General features: G+C 36.8%; 1 pseudogene; it reads right to left on the bottom strand.

Annotated features, from left to right (window-relative positions):
• Nucleotides 1-1192: 1192 nt before the first annotated feature.
• Nucleotides 1193-18197, bottom strand: LOC105982705 (annotated as a pseudogene).
• Between the last annotated feature and the right edge of the window lie 1862 nt (nucleotides 18198-20059).

The following is a 20059-nucleotide window of genomic DNA, read 5'->3' as shown; positions in this document are numbered from 1 at the left end:
TTCTCTTTCCTACTTCTAGAAGCTCTTAGAACAGTGCCTTACTCATTAAATATTTGTTGTCAGAAAAAGGGTACAAGGTTTGTTGGGTTTTCTAATGTCACAAAACATTCTGAAAGCCAACCAGTTCACTTTGAATTACCATTATTCAAGAAAAAAAACCACATTCTTATTAATATACATTAGTTGTACAGGAGGTTTTATTGTGTCATTTCTATGCATATTTACAATGTACTTTGATTGGATTCACCCTCCCCTCTCCCTCACCTGCCACCCTTCAACTAGATTTTTGTTTTATTTTGTTTTAGAGATAGTTACCCTTGCCTGGCCTTCCTCCCAAAGAGTGAAATGGAATATGATAATGCCGTCATTTGTACTGAGCATGCTCCAGCTGAAAGGCCTTTTGTAGGCTCTCCCAGTCTTAGAGAAAGCTATTCTTTGTTAGCCATTTGTATTTTAAGATGACCTCACCGATAGGGCTTTATCTCCAAGTGGCTGAAAGGGCAGGCTATGGTCCCCAAGGCACAAGAGAAGGCTTTTTGGTGGGAGGTGAGAGGCTGTTTGCAGAAGGTGGCATTTGTAGTACCACCTTCCTTCAGGCTGCATGTCAGAAGAGTTGGCTCATGTCTGTGAGCTAAACACCAACTTCCTTTGTTGAAGGGTGTCCTTATCCTAAATTCTGTGATAAAAAAGGAGGGAAGGGCAGTGACAACACAAGCTGTGGCTGTGTTTTGAAGCACTTTGAGGTCTCTGACAGCTGCTGGCATCTTTGCAGAAAAAAAAAAAAACTATGGTGGAAAGCTTAACAAAGGTTAACTTTAAAATGAATTTTTAAAAAGTTTTTTCAATATATATATTTTATTGTAAAGATACTTTACAGAGTGGTTACAGTTCCATGAGTGAGGTAATGCATACATTTTCTATCCAGCATTGTTACCCCCTCCTTTGTTTTTCCCCTACCATCCCTCCCCACCCCACCTGCCCACCTCCTCTCCTGTTGTAAAGTCTGTTTTCAGCATAGTGATTTGTACATCTCATTGTTACAATGTGTCAACCTGTATCCTTGTTTCAGCATTTTGTTATTTCCCTTCCTCTCCCCCCACTTAGAAAAATACAAGAGTCAGGGCACCAATATCAAGTACAGGGAAAGCAGGGTTAGGTTTATTTTTTAATGAAAGTTGTATATAATATTACTTCATTCCTGCATCTTCTCAATAATCGTTTCTTCCTTGTATTTGCCCTTTTCTTTTCCTACTTGATGGGATTTGGCTTTCCACTCCAGGATCTTTTTGCGGTCTTTGTCCAGTTTCAGCCTGGAGATAACCACCTTGCTGTGGTGAATGCACATGTGGACAGTGATGCCTTTGGCCTTTTTCTGCTATACCTGTCGGTTCAATGTAGATGACATACTTCCTGTAAACCTGGACTTTGCCAGTCAGCTGACATTTATAGTGTCTGCATACAATCTGCACCCCATCACTCTTCTGGATGGGCATAGACCTCACATTGTAGTACTTTTTAAAAATTTTGTTTTATTGTAAAGATGCTGTACAGAGGGGTTACAGTTATATGAGTAAGGCAATTAACTACATCATTTGTCATACTGTCTCAGCTCTTTGGAAAGAGGACAAGGCATAATCTTCCTGCGAATGTGGGAAGATGCATTGAAATGACTTTTCTGGTTTGTACTTTGATCAGAAGTGACCTCTCGTGCTTTTTTTTTTTTTTTTTTTGGTCGGTCATGGGGCTTGAACTCTGGGCCTGGGCGCTGTCCCCCAGCTCTTCAGCTCAAGGCAAGAGCTCTACCACTCCAGCCACAGCGCCACTTCCGGTTTTCAAGTGGTTTATTGGAGATAAGAGTCTCACGGTCTTTCCTGCCCGGGCTGGCTTTGAACCGCGATCCTCAGATCCCAGCCTCCTGAGTAGCTAGGATTACAGGCGTGAGCCTCCAGCGCCCGGCACTCTCATGCTTTTAAAACGAATTCTATGCTGCTCTCTTTGGCATCTCCCTTGGTATTTGAATCATTCACCATCGGACTCTGTTGTCAGAGCCCCTCCTCCCTTTTTTTAAACAGAAATTTTTGTTGGTCACCTTTAAAATGGCATCAATCACTTAGTAATGGAAAAAAAGTCAGTTTAATGATCTGCTTTGAAAATAAACAGTTTAACTTGACTTTGGCATGGATAGCCTATTATCATGTGGTCACCTCATTCTATTGCAGTGACATTATCTGCTGAGGATATTATGATGGTGGAAAATATTTCAGCTTTGTTATCGGAACAATGAAGCTGTGATATTTAATTATAGAGAAGTGTGTTTCATTTGGGGAATTTGGTATGCTAACTCTCATCGTTTACTCATCAGAAGGCTACACAGCAGTAATCCACTCAGAACACAAGATTATTTAGTGGCTCATTCAAGTTATTGATTCAATACTTTCTCAAGTCTTTTCTTCTGTAATTTTTTTAAATTGTGAAAGTACTGTACAGAGGGGTTATAATTACATGGGCAAGATAATGAGTACATTTTTTATCAAGCATTGTAGCCTCCTCCATTGTTTCCCCTTCCCATCCCTTCCCATACTCCCCCTACCCCCCCACCCAATTCTCCTCCCCCCCACCATAGTTGTAAAGTTCATTTTTCGACATAACAACTTGTACATCTCATTGTTCAATGGGTCTACCTGTATCCCTATTTAAACGATTTGTTTTTTCCCTTCCCCTCCACAAATTATACCAACATCAAATACAGTGAAAGCAGGGGTTATACTGTGGGGGAGGGACATACAAAGCAACAAAGAAATAATCTTATAAATATGTTAGAAACAATCGCATGAAAGAAAACAAACATTTGAATACATATCTTAGGGTTCATTTCCTTAACATCAACTTATCTGACCTTTTCTGTTCGACTCAGATATATACTAGTTATTGCAAATAAGGGAAACCATGGGACCTATGTTTCTTTGGGCCTGGCTTACTTCACTTAATTTTATGTCTTCCAATAAGTTTGTTGATTAACAAGTTAACTAATTATTAATGGCATCAATTAATATGCTGCAATACTGAGAAACAGAAGATGTGTAGGATACCATCTCTGGCTAGGTTTTTTTTTTTTTACCTTTAGGAATAATGCAGCAGGAAAAGTGCTTCTAGGTGGAAATGTTAGCAAATAAGAAGTGGTTCTCTCTCTCTTCCACCCTGTCTCCCTTTCTCTCTCACGCTTTGTCTCAGTATACCATTCTTTCTCCTTTTCCTGAGCACCTATTACATGTCAGACATCATGTTTCTTAGATGAATCAGAGAGATACTAGCCTCTAGGAGCTCCTCACCTCGTGAGGATGAGACACAACAAATGACTTGGTGCTTGCATGTGGTCATGGATAGGAGAAAAAAGTCCTTGTGGTATATTAATGAGGATGAGCTGATCCGAAAACCAGAGAATCTTGCAATTTCTGAGCTGCAGGAAGCTCTTAAAGTAGAGTCCACCTTTGTTTGATAGAGAAGCTCCTGAACATCTGAGCATAGCCTGCCTAAGGTCACGGACCAGAACTAGAATAACAGTCCAGTCTCTTGAGTTGTCTTTTTTTTTCCTGCTGCATCACATTCCTCCCAACATTCTGTTTCTAGACTAGGGCCAAGGGCATTGGAATTCCACTAGAGAAGAAGTAACAGGAATCTTACTGCAGATTGAGAGATTTTATTTATTTCACGGTTTCCTTGATCTAGCCCTGTTGTAAAACTTTCACTCTTCCCTTTCATTTATTTGAGACAGAAGAGCAGATTCCTGAGGAACCTGGCTACAGGCTGTCTGCTCAGCAGTTGGGACAGAGATACTCAGGGCTTTGGTTTTGGGACTGCTGTAATATTCTGAGTCACTCACTCAGAGAGGCCTCAGCTTCACAAAAGTGCCACAGGGACCAGGAAGCAGAACCTTTGTATATACAGAGGGCTGGGAAGAATGGATTGAGGGCTACCACCAAATTCACATGGGAGCTCTGTTCTCAAACAGTATAAGAAGACAAAAATGCCCTTTGTTTTTGACAGGAGGCCATAATCAGTCTCAAGGCTGGTGACAGTTAACTGTGGAGAAATGTAGCTGAGCTTGATGTGAGCCACCATTGAGAGATTTGGGAAAATATGACCTTCTTGCCTGGTTTGTTTTCAGTTATTCATTATTTTAATTGTCAAAAAATCATATCTGTTTATAATGGACACCATGAGGTTTTGATGTACCAATGTATCATGGTGTAGCTAAATTATACTAATTAGCATATGCGTTATGGACTACTTTCTTAGCATCGTACTTCTTTACTTTAGCTTTGTGCCTTGTGTAGGCTCTAAGTGTATGTACAACAAGCCGAAACCTCATTCCATAGACCATCTTGGTAGAAGGTGTGTCATCTGAAATAAATCACTAAATAATGTAAAAGTTTACCATAGGTTAAAGAGTTGTGCTAGGTAAATATTTGTGTTGTTATGTTTATGAGAAACCATATGTAATATATAATAATATATTAACAATATAAATAATATATAACAATATATAATATATATACATATATTCATGCATATCATTGTAAAAAGCGAAAGGAGATGTGAATACAATACTGGTTACCCTCAGCTCATCTGATGAAAATGCATGACTTTGACACAAAAACCAATATATATATATATATATATATATATATATATGTTAAAAATAAATAAAAATGCCTTAGGGAGAAAATAAGAAAAAAGTTATGAAGAGAGACAAAAAAAAGATATGTCTGTCCTTTTGTCAGCATTGTTCCAAAGGTAGAATCTCTCTCTCTCTCTCTGGTTCTCTCTCTCTCTTATACACACACACACACACACAAACACACACACACACACTATCCTATGTATGTCTGTGTGGTTATGTGTGTGGGTAGTGTCTGCATATGTGCACATAGAAATTATCTCATTTACAAGAAGTGGAACTGAAGAACTATCTTAGTTGAACATAGCAAGCTAAGCTTCAAAAGCCAAATATCACATGTTCTCTCCCATTTATGGATTACAGACACAAAATGATTCAGGGCATGAATATAAAAGGGAGAATGTCTAGGAGGGGCTCAGTAAGAGGGAAAAGGAGGGGATATTGAGGGTGAAAGTTTCAAAGGATGTTATATATATATACGCACATGTATATATATATATATGTTTATATACACACATAATGAAATCTACCAAATGCTGTTTGGAAAAGCAGGGAGAAGGGAGGGGAGAGATGAGTATACAGTGGACGAGGTGAATATGTTAAAAAGTGCACTGTGTGCATGTTTCATAGTGAGGAAAACTCCCTCATATTGCAAATGTATGTTAACTTAAACACAGAATAATTAAAGTTTTCAAAGGAACAGGGAAACATCCCAGATCATGGGTTGTAGCTGGATTGTCTGGAGCAAACCGGAATATAAAGTTACCATATCTCCTGGAGCCCACCGGGTGCCAGGTTGGATGAACTGCCTAGATATGCTCCAGAATCCTCATGTGGCTCTTCAGGTGGCTCCTGAGCATTAGACAAGCTCATCAGTCATGCTGTCTCCATGAAGCTCCACTTATTTACTTGTGGAAGTGGGTCAATGTGAACTATGCCTCTGGGCTGTTTTTAAGATCAAAACAAAATAAATCAAGACAATGTATAGTGCTTCATATAATTGGTATACAATGTTTTGGATGTCTGAAACTTAGTAAAATGCCCCAAAGGAATGGGCCTATGAGTACATTTCCTACAGCAAATGAATCCCTCCATTCTTGTCTTCAAATTTGCAAAATATAGAATATTAAACAGTTGAAAGTTTTTTTAACTCCCTCAAATAAATGGGATTTTATATTTGTACCATGCTGATTGATGTTATTTTTGTATTTCATGAACTAATTATGTTACCTGATATATTACTCTTATGTTTAATTTTTTAACCTATTCAATTACTTACCAATCTAAAATACCCTGAAGAACTCACAGTTCAAGAGGGATAAAATGTAGGGCTCATTACTTCCCCTTTCATGGAAGATATTAATGGTTATACAGGTGTCCAAAGTGGGTAGTAGTAATTCTTCTTATTGCCCATCTCTTTTTCCCATAGGAAGGTACATTTTCACGTATACATAAATATTATGTACTTAATGTATGCATTTATTTTTCCTAATGATGTGAATTCACTAGCATCCTTAGTTAGGTGACACTTTGGATTTTGGCATTTTTCTCACCCACCAATTACTGCTTACATACACTAATAGTTACTTTCATGTGCTCCTTCAAACTAATTCAACTAGGAAATTACTTTCAAAAACACACCTTAATGCTCCTGGAGATTTTTAAACCTCCAATAGACATCCAACTACCTTCATTCTATGCCTCCATCAGAAAGAATGACATTGCCCCATTTTTTAGGAAATGGAAAGGCTTGGAAAAAATTATATTAAGTAAGAAGTAAGCCAGGCCCAAAGAAACATAGGTCTCATGGTTGCCCTTATTTGCAAAAACTAGTACATGTCTAGGACAAACAAAAAAAGTCAAAAGCTATGTACATATGACCAGATAAGATGATGTTAAGAGAAATGAACCCCAAGACAGGGACACAGTGGCTTTTTCTTTCTTGCTATTGTTTCTAAGGTACTTATAATGCACTATGTGATTCTCTGGTTTCTTTTCTATGTAGGTTTCTTTTGTATGTATGGTTTGTTTTGTATGTAGGTATAACCCCTATTTTCACTGTATCTGATTCTGGTGCCCTGCATCTTGTATATACATTTTTATAATTTGGGGAGGGGAAGGGATGTAACAAAATGCTTAAATAAGGATACAGGTTGACCCATTGTAACAATGAGATGTACAAGACACTATGTTGAAAAAAAACTTTACAATTTTGAGGGGGGGAGGGAGGAGTTGGGGAGGTGGTGAAGGAAGGGATGGTAGGGGAAAAACAAGGGATGAGGTAACAATGCTCGATAGGAAGTGTATTCATCCTACTCATGTAACTGTAACCCCTCTGTACAGTATTTTTACAATAAAACACATGGAAAGAAAACAATGCCATTTTGTATTGGCATCATCATTCTATAACATGTTTGTAGTAACATCCTGTGACTTGTGAATATTCTCTCATGCACAATTACCTACATCTTAGCCATTGTTTTATCTGTAGCAGCAGAGCAGAGGAGGGGGTTGAGCACTAGACTGTCTGAATGCCTTTTGGAGATAAAATTGGACTCTCCACTGAAGTGAGATTCAATACACTTAGGAAAAAAGAACCACATGAGCTGGCTGAGGTCCTCTGTTTCTGGGCCGACTTCCTTTGTGACTACATTCTCACTAATGTTTCTTCTCTAAGCCAAAGAATTTTCTTTTTTGAGGGTTGATATTTTCTACCTGCCTGTTTACAAATAGCATTTTTAAAAATTCAATTTAATATATATTATTTAAATATCTATTATATATATCGAGAATACAAGAATACAAACTCCAATGTTTTTATTATATTTTTCCTAGGTTTATTATTTTCATCTTGAGAACAAATGAATAAAAACAAATATATTCATATCTGCATGTAAACTTAGTGTTATTTCAGTAAAGAAATTATATTCCTGGATATATATTTTTAATTTTATTGTAAAGATGCTGTACAGGGGGGTTACAGTTACATAAGTAAGGTAATGAGCACTTTTCTTGTCAAACATTATTACCCACTCCTTTGTTTTTCTCCTATTATTCCTTTCCTCCTGGCTACATTTTTTGAACCTAACCCATATATATGACCAACAGGTTTTCTTATGCTTTCTCTTTAAGCTCAATTTTCACTTTTAGTTAGTCTCAGTACGCATAGAAAGAGGCACAGTTTTGCAATTTTTGTAATGGTAAAAACTTTGAAGTTAGGATTGAGCAAGAGAAATGAAGAACTGTGTTTCACAACAAAATGTTATTCAGTGTGACGTATTTAAATGAGCAATAGGTAAGTGCCTTAGTCCCTTGGTATGAAAGGAAATCCTCACAAACCCGTATGTTATCTTATAATTGACGGAGTTTGGTTTGGCAATTATGTTTCCCCAGAATAACAGTCTGCCTTCCCTGAGTGTCTTTTTTCCTTTTTTTTTTTTTTGGCAGTTCTTATTCTGGCAAATATTTTGGAAGTTCTTCTGTAATTCTTGGAGTACACCTTCAGTAATGTGCTCAGTATGATTAAGAGACACATCTCGGCTAGACAATTTAATGCATGTCTGGTGGGAAAATCCAGTCTGGCTAAAAGTTATTGGCAAGCTATTGTCTATTACCAGAAAGTAAAAAGAGTGAATAAGAAATTTCCCAACAACTTACCCAGCCTCTTATTTTATTTAATTTTTTGAATGAACAGGGCAAAATAGGTTTTTCACTTATAATCTAGGAGCCTCTTTTGTGTTTTGCCTTAGTATGTTATCTGACTTTCCAGAATAATGTTGGCTAGGAGTGGTGGAAGAGAAGCTCCTTAACTTATGCATCACCCTATGGGGAAACTTTTCCTCTAAAATGGTCCTAAGTCTTAGAAGACCCTTTTCGGCTCCCTGAAACCAAAGTATTGGGCTTCTGCATCAGCTAAACTCTTACATTGACACCACTTCAGGGGTTCATGCAGCTTGTGTCCCAGCTGAGTGATAGCAGAGAAGGAAAATCTAATCTCATCTTTGGTTAGGTGACACTGTAAATTCTGGTACTTCCCCAATCTACCTCATGTGTCATTTTTTTTTTTTTTTTTTTTGCCAGTCCTGGGCCCTGAACTCTGGGCTTGGGTGCTGTCTGTAAGTTTCTTTTGCTCAAAGCTAGCACTCTACCAATTAAGCCACAGCACGACTTCCTGCTTTTTCTGTGTTTAATTGGAGATAAGAGTGTATTGGACTTTCCTGACTGGGCTGGCTTCGAACCGTGATCCTCAGATCTCAGCTTCCTGTGTAGCTAGGATTACAGGCGTGAGCCACTAGTGCCTGGCCCAAGATCATTTTATTACCTGCAGTTGATGGAAATTAGAATAGAATGTGCTTTCAGTATCTTATCTGGAAACAGAATCCTTTGATACTTTTTAAAGTAAGGTAATTTTTATTTCTGCCATTTTCCTTTAGCTCTTCAAGTTGTGAGGGAAAAGATTTTAATTCCAAGAAGAGTAAAAGACATGTTGGGAAAGAAATTTCCTTCCTCTTGCATTTCCTTTTGTGGATGAGCTTGTGGAGAAAGCGAGGCCTGCAATATTACATGTATTGAGATTAGAGTCAAATAGAACTTAAGAGGACTCAGACTAAATAAAGAGTCACTTCCTGCCACATATGCCTAGAAAGATGTTCTGGAATGAGATTATTTTCCCCTTGCTTTCGAATGAAATCTTTGGTGACTGCCATCCTGATGTGATCATCTCTGATTTAACAAAAAAATGCCAGTCATGTTATTCTAGCAAATCACAGCTATCCTTTGGCTATTATCTATATTCTTATAATAATTTAATGACAGCTTGCTTTTCTTCTTTTCTTTTTAAATGGACTAAAAATACATCTGAGTATCATGTACAATTTGCTCACGGTTGGTACTCCATCACTTGAACCACCACTTCAGCCTGGCTTTTTTTGTTAGTTTCATAAGAAAAACTATGCAGGAACTCTTGAGATTCTGGTTTAGTCTCACACCTGTTTGAATGTGTGACTCCCAAATTAACTGACTTGTTAACAATTCCCTTGTTTATTGCAGCATTATTCATAATAGCCAAGCTATGGAAATGAGCTAGATGCCCTATAACTGATGAATGGATTAAGAAGAGTAGCATATATACAGAACATTATTATTCTTCCATGAGAAGAATGAAATTACCACATTTGCAGAGCAATGGATAAAACTGGAAAATATTATGCTAAGTGAAATAAACCAAGTTCAGAAGAGTAAAGGTCAAGTGTTCTCTCACAAAAGGACATTAGACCTAAAAGGTAAACATATACATAAATACATATAAGTTCATGCCTTGCACCTAGTAACAAGATGTCATAATGAAATTCCCTGAAAACTTAATAATAGAAAGCGAGGGAAAGGTAAAAGAATAATCAATGGTGTTAATAAACCTGATTAATGTAATAGATGCATATATGAAATACCATGTTGAAACTTCCTTTAAACAATCAACATACATGGAAAAATAATGAATGACAAGAATGTAAAACAAACTGAACAAGAGAATTATTAGAGGGAGGGAGAGCTAACAGTAAGGGTTTGATATACAGATATGAAAATACAATAAAAATACATTTTTTAAAAAAAGAAACAGTTTGAAGCATCTCAAGGTACCTTAGGCATGATAAGCTTCCCACTGCTGAGTTGGAAATTCCAGTTTTGCATAATGGAGCCCATGACTGTGAAATTCAGACCCATCATTTACTCAGTACTTGCCCTCTAGATGGTGAACAACTGGAAGCTGAACAACTGGTAGAGCCAATTTCCCTGGAGTATTTCATCCTGATGACATCATAAAATGCTGGGAACAGATATAATAAAAAAGGAACAGGTATTATATTACATTAATGTGAAATAGATTTCTATTTATTTCTTTATTTCTTGTTGTTGGTCATGGGGCCTGAACCCTGGGCCTGGTTGCTAGCCATCCCTCAGCTCTTCAGCTCAAGGCTAGCTGAGCCATAATACCACTTCTGGCCTTTTCTGCTCATGTGGTGCTGAGGAATCAAACCCAAGGCCTCATGCATGCAAGGCAAGCGCTTTACCACTGAGCCACCTTCCCAGCCCTGAAACAGATTTCTTAATGTGTGGATTGTTTAGTTATGCCGTGTCCTAATAAATAAAATTGCTATTACATAAATGAAAGCCCCAACTCTGCAGTTCCTTTCCCTCAGACACTGGGTCTAGCCTACCATTTTACAATAGTAAGTGAACTTCTATCATCATTTCTCTTATGCTGCTTTTCTTTCCCATTCTATTTTTGCCAATACATTGTTTTTGAATAAAAGTCACATATAGAGCATATCCTTTTCTCTTGGAGTGCAATAAAAACATCTGAGAACTATGCAGACCTGTAACAAGGCATCACCGAATACATGAGAAGAAAAAGATGATCATAGAGAGAAATTACAGTGATTTTTACTGTAAAGTCCATCATGACCATGACTTGTATTGTAACATAATTGTTTGACTAGCATAGGAAGTTTGGAATCTAATGAAATAAAATTCAGACAGGAAAATTCTTTCCGGATTAGAAGTCATTTTTCTGTATTAACATGACTTTCTGCATAATTGGTTGCTAAATATGTAATATAACTTGACTGAATAGTTTCTCTGAAGGGTGTTATTTTATTTATTTACTATTACTATTATATTTTTACAGTCCTGGGGATTAAACCCAGGGCCTCGTGCATTGGAGGTAAATCTCTACATTCCCAGTTCAGTTCCTTGAACTCTTTTATTTTTAATTCATTGGTGAAAACATTTATAAAAGAAATTACCAAAGGACCTGAGTATATCTTCTTCTTAGACTAAACTGTTAGGGAAAGCAAGTGGACAAAAGGAGAGAAAGAAGGCAGAGACCTTAACAAACCACAAACCCTCCTAGGTGTTATATGAAGTCTCTCTGTAGCTAAAATGAAAGCTTGTTCTGGTCTGTTAAGATCTCTTCCTTCTTTCTCTCCTTTTCTACTCCATCTTTTCCTAACATTAGCAAATTAAGGCACTGACAAAATGCTGTTTGACGTCACTCTAAAATATTTTATTTTTTCTGGAACTGTGTTATGAACTCAGGTCCATGAACCTGCTAGGACAGTGCTTTATCACTTGAGTTGTGCTTCTGGCCCTTTTTGGCTCTAGTTACTTTTCAGATATAGTTTCTTTCTTAGAGACAGACTCAGACTAAAGTGCCCTTACTTAGCTGGTATCATGTGTGCCATCATACCTGGCTTTTTGCTGAGATGGAAGTCTCATTTATGTTGTTACACAAGAGTGAACTTGATATCGATACCAGACAAAGCTACGAGATCTCTGAACTGAAAGAAGGTCAGCATATGGCAAAGACAGTCTCTGTGTCTATTGAAGAGAAAAGAAGACCAGCAACTTAGATTTTTAGAAACTGGAAAACACCAGGAGAAATATCAACTCCATACTTCTTTTTAAAGGCATGGCTTCTTATGACATTTTTAGGAGCTTTGTAAGGAGGAACTAGAAACTACATTAGAACAAGCTAAAATATTTGAAATGAACTTCAAAACAAATGCTTGAAACAACATTTTTAGGCAAATTTATGCAGTCTTCTACCTATAACATGGTTTTAGTCACTTAAATTTGTTTTTGTTATCTTTTATAAGATTGGATTCCTGCTGCTGTTATTACAGTTGTCTAGCTGAATGTGCACCCTCTATAGTTTTCAAGAAGTTTTCTGAAATGGAACAAATGGAACAAAATCAAGCAGATTGTACTCAGAAAATGTTGGTTTTAGCAGGGGTTAGCTCTTTTTGAGGTATTACAAGATGCAACTATAAGAAATAGGTTCTATCTATATGCTGACAATTACCATATTAATATCATCAGCCAGACAAAGTTCTAGACTGTATACTCAATCTCCTCTGCAGTATCTTCACTAGGCTTTCTGATTTCCAATTATCTAAAAATAATGTGTAATTACCCCCATAATTCTTCTACCCAGAGTTTTCTATATCAGCATCTTAGTTGGCAATAATTCCATCTTTTTCTGGGTGTCTGTGGGTTACTTCTACTCTGGAGGCTGAGATATGAGGATCACAGTTCCGAGATAGCTTGAGCAGAAAAATCCTTGAGACTCAAGCTCCAATTAACTAGCAAAAAGGCTTTGCTAGAGTGAAAAAGCTGAATAAAAGGCCCTGAGTTCAAGCCTTTGTATTCGCCAAATAAATAACATTTTTTTGATCACTCAGGTCTCAAACTTTGAAACTCTTTATCTCTTTTCTTTGCTTCTCATGTTATAATCAATTCATCAGGAATCCCTGTTGGCTGTATATTTAGTATTTAGAATATTTCCAGAATTTAGTTACTTTCCCACATTTGTTCCATCACTACTGTAGTCCAGGTCACCGTCATCTGTCTCTAGACAATCACAGTCATCACTGAATTGTCTCTTTGTTTATTCTTGCCTCTTTGAATCAAATCTGATTGCTTGAAAATTTCAGCAGGGTAGTCAAGATAATTTTTTCATATGAATATCAGATCATGTTGGTTTTAAGTTACAATTATTATTTTTATACTTACATATTCTCGGTAAGGGCATCAGTAATGGGTAATTTTGTTCATTTATGCATCATTAGCACATTAATGCATCATATTGCCTCTTCAATGACTGAACAAATAAATCCTCATGCTTAGAACAGAGTACTGATACTTAGAAACAGCAACTTATTTTCTCAATATCTCTCACAAAGCAGAAGAATTTAGCCCAGGTCTTTGAATTCCATTCTGACATTACCATCACTGTTTTCTTCTGTATTCTAGACATTTTAACAGAAACTTTGAGGGTTTTCTTGAGAAAGGATGCAATACTGAATGGCAGAAGTCTTGAGTGACAGCTAGACTAAAATTGTCAAGCTGAATAAATCCAGTGATGCTTCCCTAATCTTTCTCAAATCTCTAATATTAGCAACATAAATGACTAAAATGTCATTTGTAGATGTCAGTAGGATGATCTGCTTCTCAGATTAGTGGCTGGCCAGAACTAATGGTCTTGTTAAGGGGAACAAAGTTTCCCAGGACTGGTCATTAATTGGTGACATTTGTCTTGGTTGATGCCCTCATTGGTGATAAACACAAATGTAGTTGTTTGGTAAACTGTGTATGATATTTATTTACTTATTTATTCTATATATTTTATCAAATCAAACCCACATCCAAAGTAGTAATATGATTTCTTAGGTTTTATAATAAACATACATATAAAACTACATAGCTCCTTAGGTTTGAACTCTGTGTGTGTGTGTGTGTGTGTGCTCGTGTTTCATATAATTGTGATTATTCTACCTAAAATTAAAAAAAGTCTCAAAATACACATATTCCAAGTCCCAATTGCCCCTTAATTCCAGAGTTTTTTTTTTTTTTTAATGGTTCCATACAAGCCAGGCACCAGTGGCTCACACCTGTAATCCTCGCTACTCAGGAGGCTGAGATCTGAGGATTGGAGTTCAAAGACTGCTAGAGCAGGAAAGTCCATGAGACTCTTTTATCTCCAGTAAACCGCTTAGAAAACTGGAAGTGGCACTGTGGCTCAAGTGCCTTGAGCTGAAGAGCTGAGGGAAAGCGCCAAGGCCCAGAGTTAAAGCCCAAGATCGACAAAAAAATAAAAAGGTCCCATATAGATCCTTCCCTCTCCCCTCTTCTCCAGCTTCCTTCCATCCTTTCCCCTCCCTCCCTCTTTTCTCTCTCAAAAACCTTCTTATCTGACCTCTTTGAAGATGCAGTTTACTCATGCATGAGAAGCCTCATTTGGCTGTTGTTCGGAAAGGACCATTTTTTTCTTTCATTCCAGAAATTTCTGGTGATACTGTTGTTTGCTTTTATTTATTTTTACTGTGAAAATACCGCACAGAGGGGTTACAATTACATGGGCAAGGTAATAAGTACATTTCTTATCAAGCATTGTCCTTTGTTTCCCCTTCCCATCCCTTCCCATCTCCTCTCCCCCTCCCTCGGTGCACCCCCCCCACCCAAAGTTGTAAAGTTCGATTTTCAGCATGTCTTGTACATTTAATTGTTGCAATGGGTCCACCTGTATCCCTATTTAAACAATGTGTTTTTTCCCTTCCCCTCCATAAAGTATACCAACATCAAATACAGTGAAAACAGGGGTTAGACCGTGGGGGAGGGACATACAAAGCAACAAAGAAATCATCTTATAAATATGTTAGAAACAATCGCATTTGAATCCTTATCTTGGGGTTCATTTCGCCTAACATCAACTATCTGACCGTTTCTGCTTGACTCAGACATATACTAAATATTGCAAATAAGGGAAACCATGGGACGACCTATGTTTCTTTGGGCCTGGTTTACTTAACGTAATATAATTTTTTCCAAGTCTTTCCATTTCCTAACAAATGGGGCAATGTCATTCTTTCTGATGGAGGCATAGAATTCCATTGTGTATGTATATATACCACAGTTTCTTGATCCATTCATCTACTGAGGGGCATCTGCTAAGACTATTTTATTATCTGTGGGTCTTCCTTTGTTTCCTTATTGGTCTCATGTGGTCACATGCTTTTTAGGTGCTCACTGCATTGTAAACTTCTTGGGTTCATTGATCTTGTAATTTATATCCTTTAATATTTACTTTTTATACATTAGTTTGGTTTAAAGAGCAAAAAGCTCTCTAACACTTGCTGTCTCTGTGGTTGATTATTTGGTAACAAACCACTGCAAAACTCAGTGGTTAAAATAACCATAATACTTTCTTCAAGGTTTGGAGATGAGGAGCTTGGGATGAGATTGATTTCACGGTGTATCTTTCATCCTCATGAGGTCGGTGGAAGCTGGGAGGTGGACTTTCAGGACTGTCGGGCATATTGGCACTTCTTGGTGTTACCAAAAAAAGGGGAAATCTTCCCATCTACAGCCTGTCCATGTGTCTTGGGTTTCATAAAGTATTTCATCTTAGGGAAAAATCACACACCTTGCGTATGATCATATTTCAACCCTGTTGGTCAGAGCAGTTACAAGGCCCTCCAGATTGAAAGGAGTAGAGAAATAGACTACAGTTCTTGATGAGAAAGGGTAAGGCCACATGACTAGAGATCATACAGGATGGGAGATAGGAAAGTTATCTTTCAAAAATAGAATCTGACTTATCCTGCAGAAGTTGTTTCATGACTTTTATTTTTTAATTGGTTTGATAAAATGTATCATATGTAAATAAAAAAGACCTATTTTAGAATGTCTCAAAATGAACATCATTGTAGACCAAGGAACCAGAAAGTCTGTAGACTTTTTTGTTTTGTGTGTAAAATTAAGTTCTCATGTGGTTTCACTCTAATGAATATGAACTGGTACACAATGGTGTGAAGGTGAATGGTACTTTGATTAGTGCTGTACAATAAATCATTCCATTACACAAGCTTTTGTTGTACCAAATATAGCAATGACACCATGTTCTCTCTGGTACTGTCCAAGCATTTAGTTTCAAGTCCACTTTGTTGAACTATGTATAAAAAATGGAAAAGACCTAGAAAAGATATATTGAGTAAGTCTGGCCCAGTAACTAAATACGTTGTGTGGTGTGCAAGTGCATACAAATGTATCAAGTGAAATATGGTAGATTCAAGGGAAAACGCAAATAGAATAACTCTTTGGAAAAGCAGAGTCAAAGTTCAACAAAGTAATTATCAGGAAGCAGGTACTTGAAAGGGACAGAACAGACTCCAGAGCAAAAGGGTAGACAACTGAAGGGGAGAAGAGGAGGAGAACACAGTCAAGAATTCATTGTATATCCCACAACATTAAGAAGATGGAGGGACTGTGTGAGTAGGGAGTAGGGAGCAATGGGTAGAATGATGCAAAGGGTGACATTGATCAAGATGCACTGTCTTCATAAACTGCTTTGTTAAATGACAACTGCTTTGTACAACTTGACTATAATAAAAATATAATAAGGAAAATAAGTCATTCTGGACTATTCCAATTTATCTCTCCAGTTTCATGTGTCAGCAGTATGTTTAGAGTTCTGAAAATCAGCCTACAAAGCAAGCATGAAAATGAATTACATTTTAGTTATTTATTCACTTGGTTGTTATTATTAAAATTATATGTATCTATTATATATCTATAAGTATGTATTATGCTTAAAATTCTTCAAATATTATACTAGGTAAAAGATGATTTTTGATTAAAACAAAATGAATATTTAACTTTAGAAATTAAGGTCACAATTACAATTCCAAGTATGTGTTTGTCTGTGTACATGTTCACATTTATATGTATAAAGATTTGGGTCAAGGTTATTACTGTGAATACACAGAGAACTAGATACTCTGTCTTAAAGTAAAATGTTGGTATTATATCCTTGGGTTTTATTTTACCTTCTAAATTGGAATGCCTTATTCATCTCTCTTCTCTTTTCCCCTCGGACTTCAGCAATGATGTCTAATATATTTTGAGTATTCAACCATTTGCAGTGGAGTTTCTAAGTAAATGGAACTACTCTCCTCCCTGTTAAACTGATCTTGGTTTGACCACAGTAGAAATATGAAGTCAAACAGGATACTTCAACTTCTCAGAACCTCGAAGAAAACCTGGGGGCCTGTTAGGTTTGTGTGTCCAATTGCATTTTGGGTCATTCTCACTGTGTCTGAATTTACCACCTTAAGCTTCTGTTACTTCCACTCATTTCATTTACCTGCATCTTAAGGAACTGCAGATATTTAAAATAACAAAAACAAACAAAAAACCTCTTTCAAAGGTCTTGGAATAAAATACCTTTCTCTCAAATGTTACTGAATATGGAATGAATCAGAAACATGTGTATTAAATTTCCCTGAAAATTTCTTTGGTTATAAAAATTAAGGGGAAAATGTTTGGCTAGATATATTGTGGGAGATGCCAAACCCAAATGGTTTGAAAAATGTGTGTGCTGGTTAGATAAACAAACAAATAAAATATATAAACAAACGTTAGTCCCTTCTTGCCTTGCAAAACCATACACACACACACACACACACACACACACACACACACACACACACACACACTGTATGACTCTCAGGTCAGTTTGAAGCCAGGTTTTATAAAGTGCTTTGAGAAGTTGATAATTTCTTTGTCTTGTCTTGGGAGACAAAGAGTTATCTAGATAAATACTTCTGAGAATGCATATAAGCAATGCTGATGTTTCTCAACGTATTAAAAAATGGGTAGAATGAGGTAAGAGGTAAGATTTATTTCATTTCTGAATGTTAATAGAAAATTTCTTCTCAAATAATTCTGTCATAAGAGAAGCTGCTGATTTATTCAGCTTAAACTATTCATAAAATACTCAAAAATTAAACCTGGTACAAGTATAAGGAGAAAAATCTCTTTATCATTGAAACAAACCTGAGAGTAATTGAGTAACCCGAATAGCTATTACTTGGTGAAAAGGAAGCAGGTGAGGATCAAAATAAACTTCATTACAATGATTGTTATCAGCCTTTTCATCTTCTACATCAAAACACATCAACATATTGCCTAAACAGGTATGCCCTTTTGCCCTGCACAATTTAAAGAGAATTACAAGGAAATGGTTTGTGGTAAATAGATAGGCATTGGATATGTGTACTCCAGAATACAGCTCAGAACAGCTGAAGAAAGATGTTAAGAAAATTGATGGCTGTTACAAATATTTCTGTCAGTGACTCTCACACTTAAGGGTCAATTCTTAGAAAAGTGATTAAAAATAGTACTGTGAAAATTTCCTCCCTTGATCAGAGAGTTTTGCCTTCAAGGGCTAGGAATACATATTAAAATAAGATTCAGGTCAATTTTGATGAAGCTATGCAGGTAGCAAAAATGAAGACTCAGAAATCAGAAGAGAAAGTCTTTTGAAGTTGGCATTGGGAAAAAGAATTTGAGAATTTTTCTCTAAGATATGGGGGGAAAAGGCACAATGGCTACTCTATTAATATAGATGCTATTTTAAATTTTCAATGGTTAAGGCACTGGTGGTCCAGGCCTGTAATCCTAGCTACTCAGGAGGCTGAGATCTGAGGATAGTGATTGCAAGCCAGCCTAAGCAGAAAAGCCTATGAAACCCTTATCTCCAACTAACCACTAAAAAATAAAAATTGCTGGAAGTGGAACTGTGGCTCAAAGTGTTAGAGCACTAGCCTTAAGCAATAAAAGCTTAAGAATAGTGCTCAGTACCTGAGTTCAAACCCCAGGACTAGCGCATACACACACACACACACACACACAAAATTGTAATGGATTTCGAGATATATGTTTCTTCCAATACATATTTTCAGTGTCAAATATATTCTGAAAACATAAAAATTCCTTCATGTACTTTTTTTTTAGGGTGGGAGTACTTCAAATTTTTTGCTTGGCTTTTTCACTCAAGGTTGGGCACAGCTCCACTGTTGGATTCCTACTGGGTAACTGGAAATAAGAGCCTCAGTGACTTTTCTGCTCTTGCTGGCAGATCCTCAGATCTCAGCCTCCTGAGGATCTCAACCTCCTAGGATTACAAGTATGAACCACTGGTGCCTAGCTCCTTCAGTATCTTATATGGTATTTGAAATCATGCAATCAATAGCTTGAATATCAAATAGTCATAATGTCAAGAAGGTAGACTTTTAAAAGCAGTGGTGATGAAATCTGTTAAGCAGTGACCTTTGGTAATAATTTAAAGGAGTAGAAGGAATAGGGACTTGCTCAGGGATTCCCTAGGAAAGAAGGCAGACCTTGAAGCGGAAGCAGGACTGCTGTTGCCGAATGGAATGGGTCAGGACAAGTAGGAGGGGAAAAAGATGAAAGAACACTAAACAAGAGTGGGTTTTAAAAGATAGCAGACTCTGGCTTGTGTGTGGAGCATGTGGTGGGGGAAACCATTAGAGGGTTTAAATCAAAGATGAAGTACATAGCATGTTCTCATCATAAGGGAAGTGGGAATTTAAATACCAATTCAGTGATTTAGTCCACAGCATGCATAGAGTTGGCAGTAAAATATTTATATTGGTAGGATTTGGAGATGGATGGTATTCAAAGAGCACAAGGATTGCACAAAATATTTAAAGCCTATCTTCACAATATGTAAAATATATATTGGGATTATATACATTGTTTAGATTCTTCAAAATTGTTGCACCAAATAGTCAATATCTGCCTCGAGTTCCAGGAAGTTTAAAGCATATACAAATGGTGTGTTTTCACTTAGCAATAAAGGAAAAAAGAATTAGAAAGGTGTTTGAGAACCCCAAGTTGAAATAAAGTGAGCACATGTGGGGCTACTGAAATATTCCTGTTCCAAAGATTTAGATTTAAATCTAAGACTTATTAAAATAAACTCAATAGTAATAGTATAAACAACAAACAAGGGTATCAAAA

This window comes from Dipodomys ordii, unplaced genomic scaffold (assembly GCF_000151885.1).
Source record: "Dipodomys ordii isolate 6190 unplaced genomic scaffold, Dord_2.0 Scaffold17, whole genome shotgun sequence".
Classification (NCBI taxonomy): Eukaryota; Metazoa; Chordata; class Mammalia; order Rodentia; family Heteromyidae; genus Dipodomys; species Dipodomys ordii.
The sequence above is the reverse complement of the archived record's forward strand: the minus strand, read 5'-3'. Positions and strand labels throughout refer to the sequence as shown.